We start from the raw sequence: 10,599 nt of genomic DNA, 5'->3' as shown, positions 1-10,599 counted from the left end.
ATTTAATTTTATTTACATTGACCGGTAAAATAATTTTAGAAAAATTGGATTTTTATACAATTCACCACACTAAATTTGTCTGCCTGCGTCCCTTGACGACAAACACCACTGAAGAGGTTGCTCATGATTTACTTCACATCTTTAGTGACAAGGGAGCACAACAGATATTATAAAGTGACAATGGTAGGGAGTTTGCTAATAGAATAATTATAGAACTGGTTACCATGTGGCCAGACTGCAAACTAATGCATGGAAAGCCCTGTCATTCACAATCTCAGGAATCTGTTGAGAGAGCCAATTGAGACATCCAGGACATTATTATGATGTGGCAGCGTGACAATATGCCAAATAAGTGGGCTGACTGATTGTGGTTTGTGTAATATGCAAAGAATCGCTACTTTCACTCCATTATTGGGCGAACTCCATACGAAGCAATGTATGACCATCCAATACAGGTCGGACTTGAGGGATTGAATTTATCAAAGGAGTGCAATATGACCACAGAAGAACATTTGTTGGAGATATGTGGAAATGAAGACAATCAAAGACCAGAAGGGGAGGGCATAGTGAGAATACCAGATATTGAAAATAAATGTGTATTTTGTGAGCTGCTTTGTAACTGGACAGCAAAAGTGATTAATCTGCTACTATAAATGCCACTCTTCAGCACCATGTAGCGTTGCCATTGGGGGAAATGTAAAATATGTAAAAATATTTATATAAATAAATCCATCTTCAGAGATATGATTTTAGAAATTATTATTTTAGATGTTTAAGATTATTTTGAATTAAGTTCTTTATTTTGAAGTTTTGAAAAAAATAATGAATATATATAAAATATATTACTGTGTAGTTCGAATATTATAAAATAATATCAACGATTCCTATTTAAATGTTTATCAGATCCTTACTTGTTTCTGTAGTAATCCTGATATGCACACATTTTATCAAGTTCATCCAAATTGCGTACCTGTTTGGCATATATTATATTATTTAAAAATAACGGAATCTTTCGGTTGTGTAGAAGCTGCAAGAGGGTCATGAACCACAACAAAAGTTTCACATCCTTTAACAGAGCCCTCTAAGTATAACAGACAAATAGTTAAGCCATTGACTAATTTAAAATAACTAGGATCATTGATGGTCAGGGAAAAGACGGCGTTGGGGTTTTTGGTGCAATTATATATTTCTAGTTTATTGTTTGAAATTTTTTAGAAAATGTGAGGACGCCTTGGAGTACATGTACAATTAAACAAAGAATGTAATTTCTTGGTTTTCAATCATATTATTATTTTGCGACATATTGAAATTATTATTTTTTAGTTTATTGTTAGAATTTTTTTAGAAAATGTGATTTTAATGGGGCAATGTGCAAAATGTCCAATTTTCCAAAGTGCCCATAACTTATACATTTATCAGAATTAAATGGGCAAACCTTCACCTATGGCCATTTTTTATATTGGATTTTTTGTGTATATAATATATCTGTATTAAACCTACATAATGACATCAATTTGCGCCATGTTCCTCAATATGTTCCAAATTTATGGTTGATAATGCATTTTTAACACTTTGTGTTACCTTGACCTTTTACCGGTGCACCATGTAAAAGCAATGCACCAAGTTCTATCAAAATGTATCAGTAATCCTGGTGACCAACTGACAATCAAACAGATGTAAAAACATAAACTCCGTTCAAATTCATTGGTGGGGGTAATAATTAAATTAAAAAAATGAAAAACACTTTCCATGAAGTCACAAGGATCAATTTTACTTTCTTTAAGGATCGACAAGTAGTGCTGTGTCAGTCCCGATACATTCTATCCAGTCCAGTCTTAGGACTGGTCCTTTGGATTGTCAGTACTAGAACTGTCAAGGACAGAATTTTATAAGTTTTAAGACTGAACTGGACCAAACCGAGAATGAACTGGACAGACATCAGTTTTCAGTACTAAGTAAGGACCGACACTAAACAAGGGTCACACAACTAACAAAAATAGTTAAGAAACATAAACCGGGGTGACGTCAAAAAATGTCCCCCAATAAAAGAGGAATGAAATATATGGAGATGAATTTTGTAGAGCATACATTTACGGGGAACGCAATTACCAGGAACAAACAGACAGGGAATAAATTAAACTAGGAATGTATTTTTCTAGCACCAATGCTTGTATTTACCTAAAAGATGAAACCTTCTAGAACCCTTTTTCCTATACATAGAAGTAAACGTAATTTATTATCTAATAAAATATATACATGAAAAATAATATATATAGAACATGATAAGTATACTTTTAATAATAATAATTTTTCTACTAAAATGTAATAAATCAATAAGAATAAACGCCCTTCAAAAGCCAAACTAGAGCAGCCTAACATTCCCTAAGCACGATAGGCGAATGTGAAAATATTACTATTTTAACAGACTCTTAGTCAATGGTGAAGCATTGAGAAGAAGTTGGCAAATGTACTCTAAAAAAAAGGACAGTTTATACTGCTTCTCCTGTTAACGTTTTTCTATAAGAGAGTATAAACTGCATAAGGAAGGCTTAAAGGATTGGAAAGATGCAGGTCACTTACTGAAGGTCCATGAGGATAGCCAAGATCATAATGCTAACATGGAAGGACTTGGAGGTCCGTCCTGTAAAAGGGTTCATAATTGACAAACAAGAGAGGGAACTTGCAGAGGCAGAGAAAAGAAGGTGGATGTTTTACGTCGATTGGTGGAAATAATTCAGTCACTAGTGGTCAGAAACATGGCCTTTAGGGGTTCCACAGACACATAGAACAATCTAGGCAATGGGAATTTTCTGAAAAAAGTTAAGCTATTGGCAAAATTTGATGCTAAATGAAGCAGCATATCAGTAGGGTGGAAAATGGAGCTGGTAATCATGTAAATTACCTCGATAAAAAAAATCCAAAATGACCTGATTGAATCCATCATTTCTAGAATAATTGAGAAAATTGTCTACGAGGTCAAAATGTACAAATATTTCTCAATCATTTTGTATTGCACAACCGATCTGAGTCAAAAAGAGCAGTTCTCTGTCATAGTCCGGATCGTGTCACAAGAAGGCGTACCCCAAGTTAAGGAGCATTTTTTGGGCTTAATTGTTGCAGAGCAGTCGTCTGGAGAACATTTGTCATTTCTATTCCTTAAAAAGCTAGACAAGCTTAACATCTCATTTGAGGATTGTAGAGGCAAGTCTTACAACAATGGAGCTAGCATAAAGGGCAGGAAAAAGGTGTTCAGGCAAAGTTGTTTCATCTGAACTCAAGAGTATTTTTTATTCCATGTCGTGCTAGCACATTAAATCTGGTTGTAGCTGATGCTGCAAAAAGCTCGTCAGATGTCCTTCACTACTTTGGGCATTTGACAATAGTTATTAAAGCTCTTCTCAGCCCCTACCCATAGGTGGGACGTCTTTAGCAAGCAAGCTCCATCACCAAATATTGTCTTCCTCCCTTGGTTTTTCTTTATTAATTAAACCCTTTTATTATTAAGATGGGACGATTTTAAAGTACTGTATATATAAAAAGAATTTAGAAAATATAATTAAATACCTTATTAAACTTATTACATTCAGCTTATATTCGTTTATTTTACTCGTCATCACACGTACTACACGTCCTCCTGAAACATGGTAGAATCACTCCAAAATTATGGGCAGAGACCAGAAGGGAAAGTAGGATAAAAGCATTGAGGCAGTAAGGTATTAGGCTGAGCAAGTTCTTCTAGAGGTGAGAAACACAGTTGCAGATCCGGTGGTTGGAGTTGAAGCCCAGTCTTTGGCCCAGGAGCTTGCATCCTATCAATTTTTGCATATGTATGTTTTCAGAAAGATCTAGTATGTTAGTAAACTTATGCAGTCACCCTCCATGCAGCTTGGTGTGGCTGTCGACTCCCTAAAGAAAACCAAACATTTTCTTACCAGTTACAGAAAGAATGGATTTTTTTTTTTGTGTGTACAGAACTGCAAAACAGATGTGTGAGGAAATGAACGTGGAGGCTGAACTCAAGCAGAAGCGTTTGAGAACCACAAAACGGCTATTTGGCTGAGTATCCAGATGAACCTATACAAGATGCACCTCAAAAAATTGAAACTGCATTTTTTAATGTGGTCGTTGGATACTCCAATCTCGTCACTTGATGAGAGATTTCAGAGCCTTGGAGAGGTGAATAACACCTCTTCTGTACTCCACGAAATAACTAACTTAGGAAGAGAGGACCTACTACGAAAGTGCCAACCCCTAAGTACTGCTCTTACAAATGCTTCTGAACCAAACATTGACGGGATTGCTCTAACCCAGGAAATTGAGTATTTCCCACCATTGCCATCAAACAACATGATGAGGATGGAAATCTTGGCCTTTTTGCATATAAACTGCTGAGAAAAGCTTCGCACAGCTCAAGTTAATAAAAACATACTTGAGATTAACAATGCATCAGAACCTTCTAAGTGGGCTCGCCATTGTCAGCATCAACAATGTGCTCTAATATCAGCTGCCATATGATGCATTATTGATAACGTTGCTGCCAAAAAGACCCGAAGAGTAGGGTTTGGTATGAAATGTGAGATTATGGATGTTGTGGTGCATTTAGTTTGGTGCATTTCTTAAGTTGCCACTGCTACCAGAAATCCTGATCAAATCATATTTGTTTAAAGTTTCACCTTTTTTATATTATATGATGTTTGTTCTTTTGTGCTATTTTATAACACTTTTTCAGGATTTATTTTCCATAGGTTGTTTGACCAAATCCTCCAAACAACCCCTACCCGCACAAAAATATAACCCTCCGGACGGCCCTGCTATTCATATAGAAACGTTTAAATAGAGTAAAAATAGGAAGTTGATTAATTACCAGTAAAAAGTGCAATTGAAACAGATTTGAGGTATTTTCTTCCTGTATCTTGGCTTTTGAAGGGCGTTTATTCTTGATTTATTAGACTTGAGGTAGAAAGTCATTATTAAAAGTATACTTTCCATGTTCTACATATATATTTTATGAAAATGCACTGGATAATAAATTAAGTTTACTTTTTAAGAGAAAATGTATTTTCGTTGGCTTTCATCTTCACGGTAGATACATCTATTGTTGCTGGGTAAATATGTGCATTCTTAGTTTAATTTATTCTCCCCAAGCTTCATCCCTGAACATTTATTTCCCTTCTTGAAGGGGAAATATTTTTTGACGTAACATGGTTTGTGTTTCTAAACTAGTTAGTAGTTATATATAACTAGTTAAAGAATACTAAAACTACTAAAAAGGAAGAAAAAACATCGCACTTAGACACAGACGCCAGATTTTTCTTTCCTTATAACTAAAAAAATGAGAAACGTCAAGTATGAACATTAATTGATAAATTTGTCCCACTCGTAAAAATGTCTCACAATCTTAAATTAGTCAATTTCTTAGCATAACTCTAATTATATTAATCCCTTAACTTAATCATTTCATTTTAATGTCAGACATATTACAAGATTATATGTATTACTTTCGATATTCACTTAGCATATATTTTTTTACATTATTTTAAAAATAGTTTATATTTCGTAAGTAATGATAGAAACATCTACAAGTGATGTACAATCAACTGTTAGGTAGAGTGAAATGTGCAATGTTCCTTTTGTTTGTATTGATGATGGCAAATATTTGATCATTGGTACGCAACACAAACAATATCTCAAGTTGTAAAAGTAGGATATCAGAGAAGTTGACAGAAGGCGACCCTATCCGAAAATGAAGAATTTAGAGCTTTTCTTATTACGACAGCTGCGAGATACTCTTTTTTTGCCTGAAAAATTCCAATTTGTTTTAATCTAACGTGGAAGTACACCAAGGATTTGATACGCCATATGGTTCGAAATATAATATGAGGCTTCTTCGCCGTCTAATATGCATCCACACACAGTTTAAAAAGTTTTGTGTATCTAATTCTTAAAATGTTGTGATTTTTGTATCTATCCTACTTTTTTTAGTCGTATGAATTTGATAGTTTTTATTCATTTGTTTCCCACCAGATCATTTCATTAATTTTATTGAAGATTTTTATGAGATCTGATAAACTACTATAGAGTGTTTTTATTATCTTTTGACTCAACGTGCTAATTATTGTTGTATTGACTTTTGTTTAGGGATTTAATTATAAACTAAAATGTTTATTTATATATGTAACTTCTACAAACGAATAAGGTCTTTATTTAAAAAAAAATCATCACGTTAAAAAATCTATAGATGTTTTAGGAATATACATATATTTGGAATGACCATATTTGCAAATTGTCGATAATATTTCACAAGATATTATATGACATACAGGTTCAATACTCAATTACTATTAACTATCATAATACCATTAACTAAAAACTAAGTGATTTTAAAGAATATTCCTACATTAAGTCTAAACAGATTTGTCGTTGTAATAAGAATTCCTGATCATTGCGAAAGACTTTTATCATATCTCACTACCATATAAATTTTGCTTATTTATGAACATTAAGTATTGCATTTCTAGTTGAAGGTATTATGATAGCTTCTGATGGATAGCGGTAATTGAGTATTTAACTTAATAATCTTATTTGATTTAAGGTAATATAATAAATAGACCTTTAGAAAAATCTGCAGACATTGCAAGTTTTTGTATAATAATTGTGATATATATCCGACAATATAAAATACTATTTCTTACTCGTGTTGAAAATCCACTGGAGGAATTTATATATCAATATAACGTTCATATTTCGTACATCATATTGATCTACCTCTAAGATCTTATACCCTTTTTTTGCTTCACTGTGTGATCCAACCTGAATTATTGACCAGTTGTTGTCTGAACATACTCAAAAGGCAAGGAAATGCCCTTAAATTTACTTTTTGAGGGAAAAAAACATCATTCAAGCTAAGCAATGGCTTGAAAAATGTTTTGGGGACTCCACTCCATAATGCCAATATGATAATGATAATAAAAAAGTTTGAATGACAAAAACGTATTTTCTTTGTTAGTCCCAAACTTTTCATTCCTTGTGTTATTCAAACAATTATTATAATGCAAATTATATAATCTTCCTTGGATATTTTTTTTATCAATATATTCAAGGTGGACCACCATTACTCAGTTACGAAAGACTACAACTAAGTCGATATAATGTTGACGTAGTTTGATGATGGGGAGCTTCCAATGCATATTCGAATTAACTGCGGACACAATTCTGAACAGAATTAAAGGACTTATGCAAAGATTGATACATTAAACATGAGCTCGTAGCCCCATACTCACCCCAATGAAAAGGGCATCAAGAGGCTGCCGTCTATGAAGATGATCCTCAAAAATTTAATTTCGTTCATCCCTCCTGGAATGGAGAAATACACCAAGATCTAGCGGACTCATTCCAGCCAAATAGGTATTTGACTAGTTACAAAGATCTCAGGCCCCAGCATGCTCATTGTGTACACTCGCATGTTGCCTTCCGACTTTGAGAGGGTTGAGGAGAAGAGATAGAAAGACCTCTCATCAAAAAAAACCATGGAAATACCTCTACAAAGTGAAACCCTTTGATTCCTGGAGATCACGTTAGGATCCAAAATATAAAGATTAAGATGTGGGACATACGTGGAATAATTATCAACACTCGGGGATCCTACTTTGTTGATGTAGAAGGAAAATAAATTATACGAAATAAAAGCTTCTTAAAAACATATCAACCTGAATGTCCACAAAAACGACTTACATAATATTAGTATAACATAATTATTCGTCAGTGTTGTATATTAATATTTTATGAAGTATATTAATTGTTATGTATTCGTGACTACTTTCCTACCGTCTCATCTTTTAGTTATTGCTATTATTTAACCCTCACTATTATTCTTATAAATAGCCGTATATTGTGTATGTCTGTCAGAGTAGTATGATTATGTATTAATAAGAATTTATACGTGTTCCGATTAAATTACATCGTTGCCTTATTCCTTCACGCCTCTCCTCATTTCCCTGGGTCGTCCTGGATTCCTTTATTTAATATTTTGGGTCACTTCTTATCCATTAATGAACCTTATTAACCTTATATTAAGAATTCATTTCCAAATTATTGGGGAAAAATATTCACGATATTTGAAATTATAATTTCTTAAGTCGTCGAAATTTCATCTTCCCATCTTTTGAAAATGACAAAAAAATATGATACAAAATTTGACAACATAAAATCTATGTATTAAAAAAAAATAGGAATGAACATCAAATTTAGACATAAAATAACTAATCATATAGTTTAACCACAACCTATAGAAATAAAAAAAAGTTAACATATCAATAAAAAAATTAAATGAATCAACAATAGAGGTTTTAAATCATGGTCTTAAAAATAACAGAGAATTGCTAAGTTACGTCGGAACTGCCAAATTTTTAGAAATAATAAAAAGATTTTAGTATTTTGTAAATATTGATTCAACCATGTATCATGTTAAGTGAAGGGATTGTAGTTGAAAACTAAATTCTAACGACATAAGAACACAAATAAAGTATCTTATTTCATCCGGAGAATGGTTATTTAAATGGAAAACAATATTTGGTAAGCGTAACGGTATATCTAATAAAACATTTCAAACTACAATTAACACAGTTAAAGGATTGACCCACTTGACCTATGTTCTGACAGCATTGAATGGAGATTCGGAAGTATCGTCAACTTGGTGGTGGTAATTACATTTTGAGTTCCAGACTATTTTTAGAGAGTGAAAAAAAAAAAAAAAAAAAATGAACTAAGTCATTTCTGAAAATGAACATTAGGTTCATAAATTCAATTTTTTTAAATCTTAGTCTTTAGCATAATGAAATGTTTACAACAAAAATGTGGTGTTGGATTGGTCTGTTCATATGCAAATGATTATATAATTAATGTCGAAAAACTGGTACACATGTTATCAAAGTCATTATAAAATTTTAGAGAACACATAACTTAGTTTTGAACATATACTATTGTTATGTCCGCATCCGATTTGCTTAGAGAATAGCACGAAACCTAATATCATCACTATAGCTGTTTTGTCCTCCTTTATCGCTGTTCTCTTTTCTATGAGTAAAAAAGAGATTTTTTGTTCTCATGTATATTCTTTTTTAATTGTATAATTTTTTTTTTTTAAATATTGTTTTCCGATAAACTATGGAAGACCAAGATGAAAATCATCTCGAGGGTTTCTCTAATATTGAAGAATAAGATTTTTCATTCGAGGGGGATGAGGAAAATATTAGGACTATAACATTGAAACCGCCAACCATCGTGGCTTCATTCGAAGAGCCAGTGGCTTTGGAATCTAGTCTACCAACATATTTTGATAAGGGAACCTTTCCTTGGGTCCTTCCATGGATCCTGGAAAATTTGAAAAATGGTCCAGAAAAAGATGCACAGGATTATCGTGCTATTAGTGGAGAACACGGTGGTTAACTTTAAGTACAAGGAGTCTTTTATTACTCGGTTAAAAAACGAATTTTTTTCTCCAGAGACAGCTCTCTACGGACCCCAATTCAAGGCATTTATCAAGGGTAAATACCGCTGGGGGAAGGGCCAGTATTACGAATTGGAGCCCCCTCCATTAAATCGGGAACTAAGATGACTCAAAGAGGGATATGTGTAATGGATGTTTGGCAATGATGAGTTGAGTTTAGCCCAGTACTAGCAGCCATGGGAAATATAAAAGAATGAGAAAGGGGTAAAGATCCTCACCTTATAAAAGAGAAAAGGAGATCAAGACGACAAACGAATCAAAGATCCATATTTGAAATTTTCCAGGAGGCCGGAAATCTTGTTTAAAATTAATAAGATCGGAAACCTGCTTTCGGGAATGAAGTATCTCATAAAGAGATGACTGGATATGGAAGCTTCGGCGCTGGATAAAGAGCTGAATTTCTTGTTATTTGCCGAGTTCATCAAGGAAGTAGTGGAAGCATCGAGGGCCAATATGTTTTTTCCAACAGACTGAAGTGTTTTAAGCCAGTAGTAACGCCTGGCCGTTGGATTAAAACCCTGCAAAAAAGTTAGGTGTATTTTAAATTGTCATACTTATCGGGAGTTAGTTGATGTTTTTTAACAAGAATTGCCGTATAAATTATATGAATTTGTATTCTTAAAATTTAATTTCAATTTTTATGAAATAGATACGATCTGGACCAGTGCAGTAGGGCATGCAATTTCTCAATAATAATTGGGTGTTGTATCAGATAGCTCCTTTATTTTGAACTTAATCAGTGACGCTTATAGGTAACAGCTTTTATCAGGGTACCTAGAAATTCCTTTTTTCAGGGAAATCTACAGCAAAGGGGAAAAGCTAATAAGGCATTTGATAAAGAAAAAGATGAGATGCTATATTCTGGGCCTTTTGAAAAAGTTAACCTAAACTTGGAACAGATACAACTAGTTTCTGGGGTGTTTGCTATTAAGAAATAAGAAAAAAAAGTTGGAGGATCATCCTAAATTTAAAGAGTTTGTATACATTTTTAAAACTACTCCCAGTTCCACCTCATTTATGTAAACTTTGTGTTTTTCATCCCAAATATTCTGGAACGTGTGTCTATCAAACAAATATATACAATATCCTCTTAG

Source organism: Lepeophtheirus salmonis, chromosome 7, assembly GCF_016086655.4.
Source record: "Lepeophtheirus salmonis chromosome 7, UVic_Lsal_1.4, whole genome shotgun sequence".
Taxonomy (NCBI): Eukaryota; Metazoa; Arthropoda; class Copepoda; order Siphonostomatoida; family Caligidae; genus Lepeophtheirus; species Lepeophtheirus salmonis.
This window is presented reverse-complemented; position numbering follows the sequence as displayed.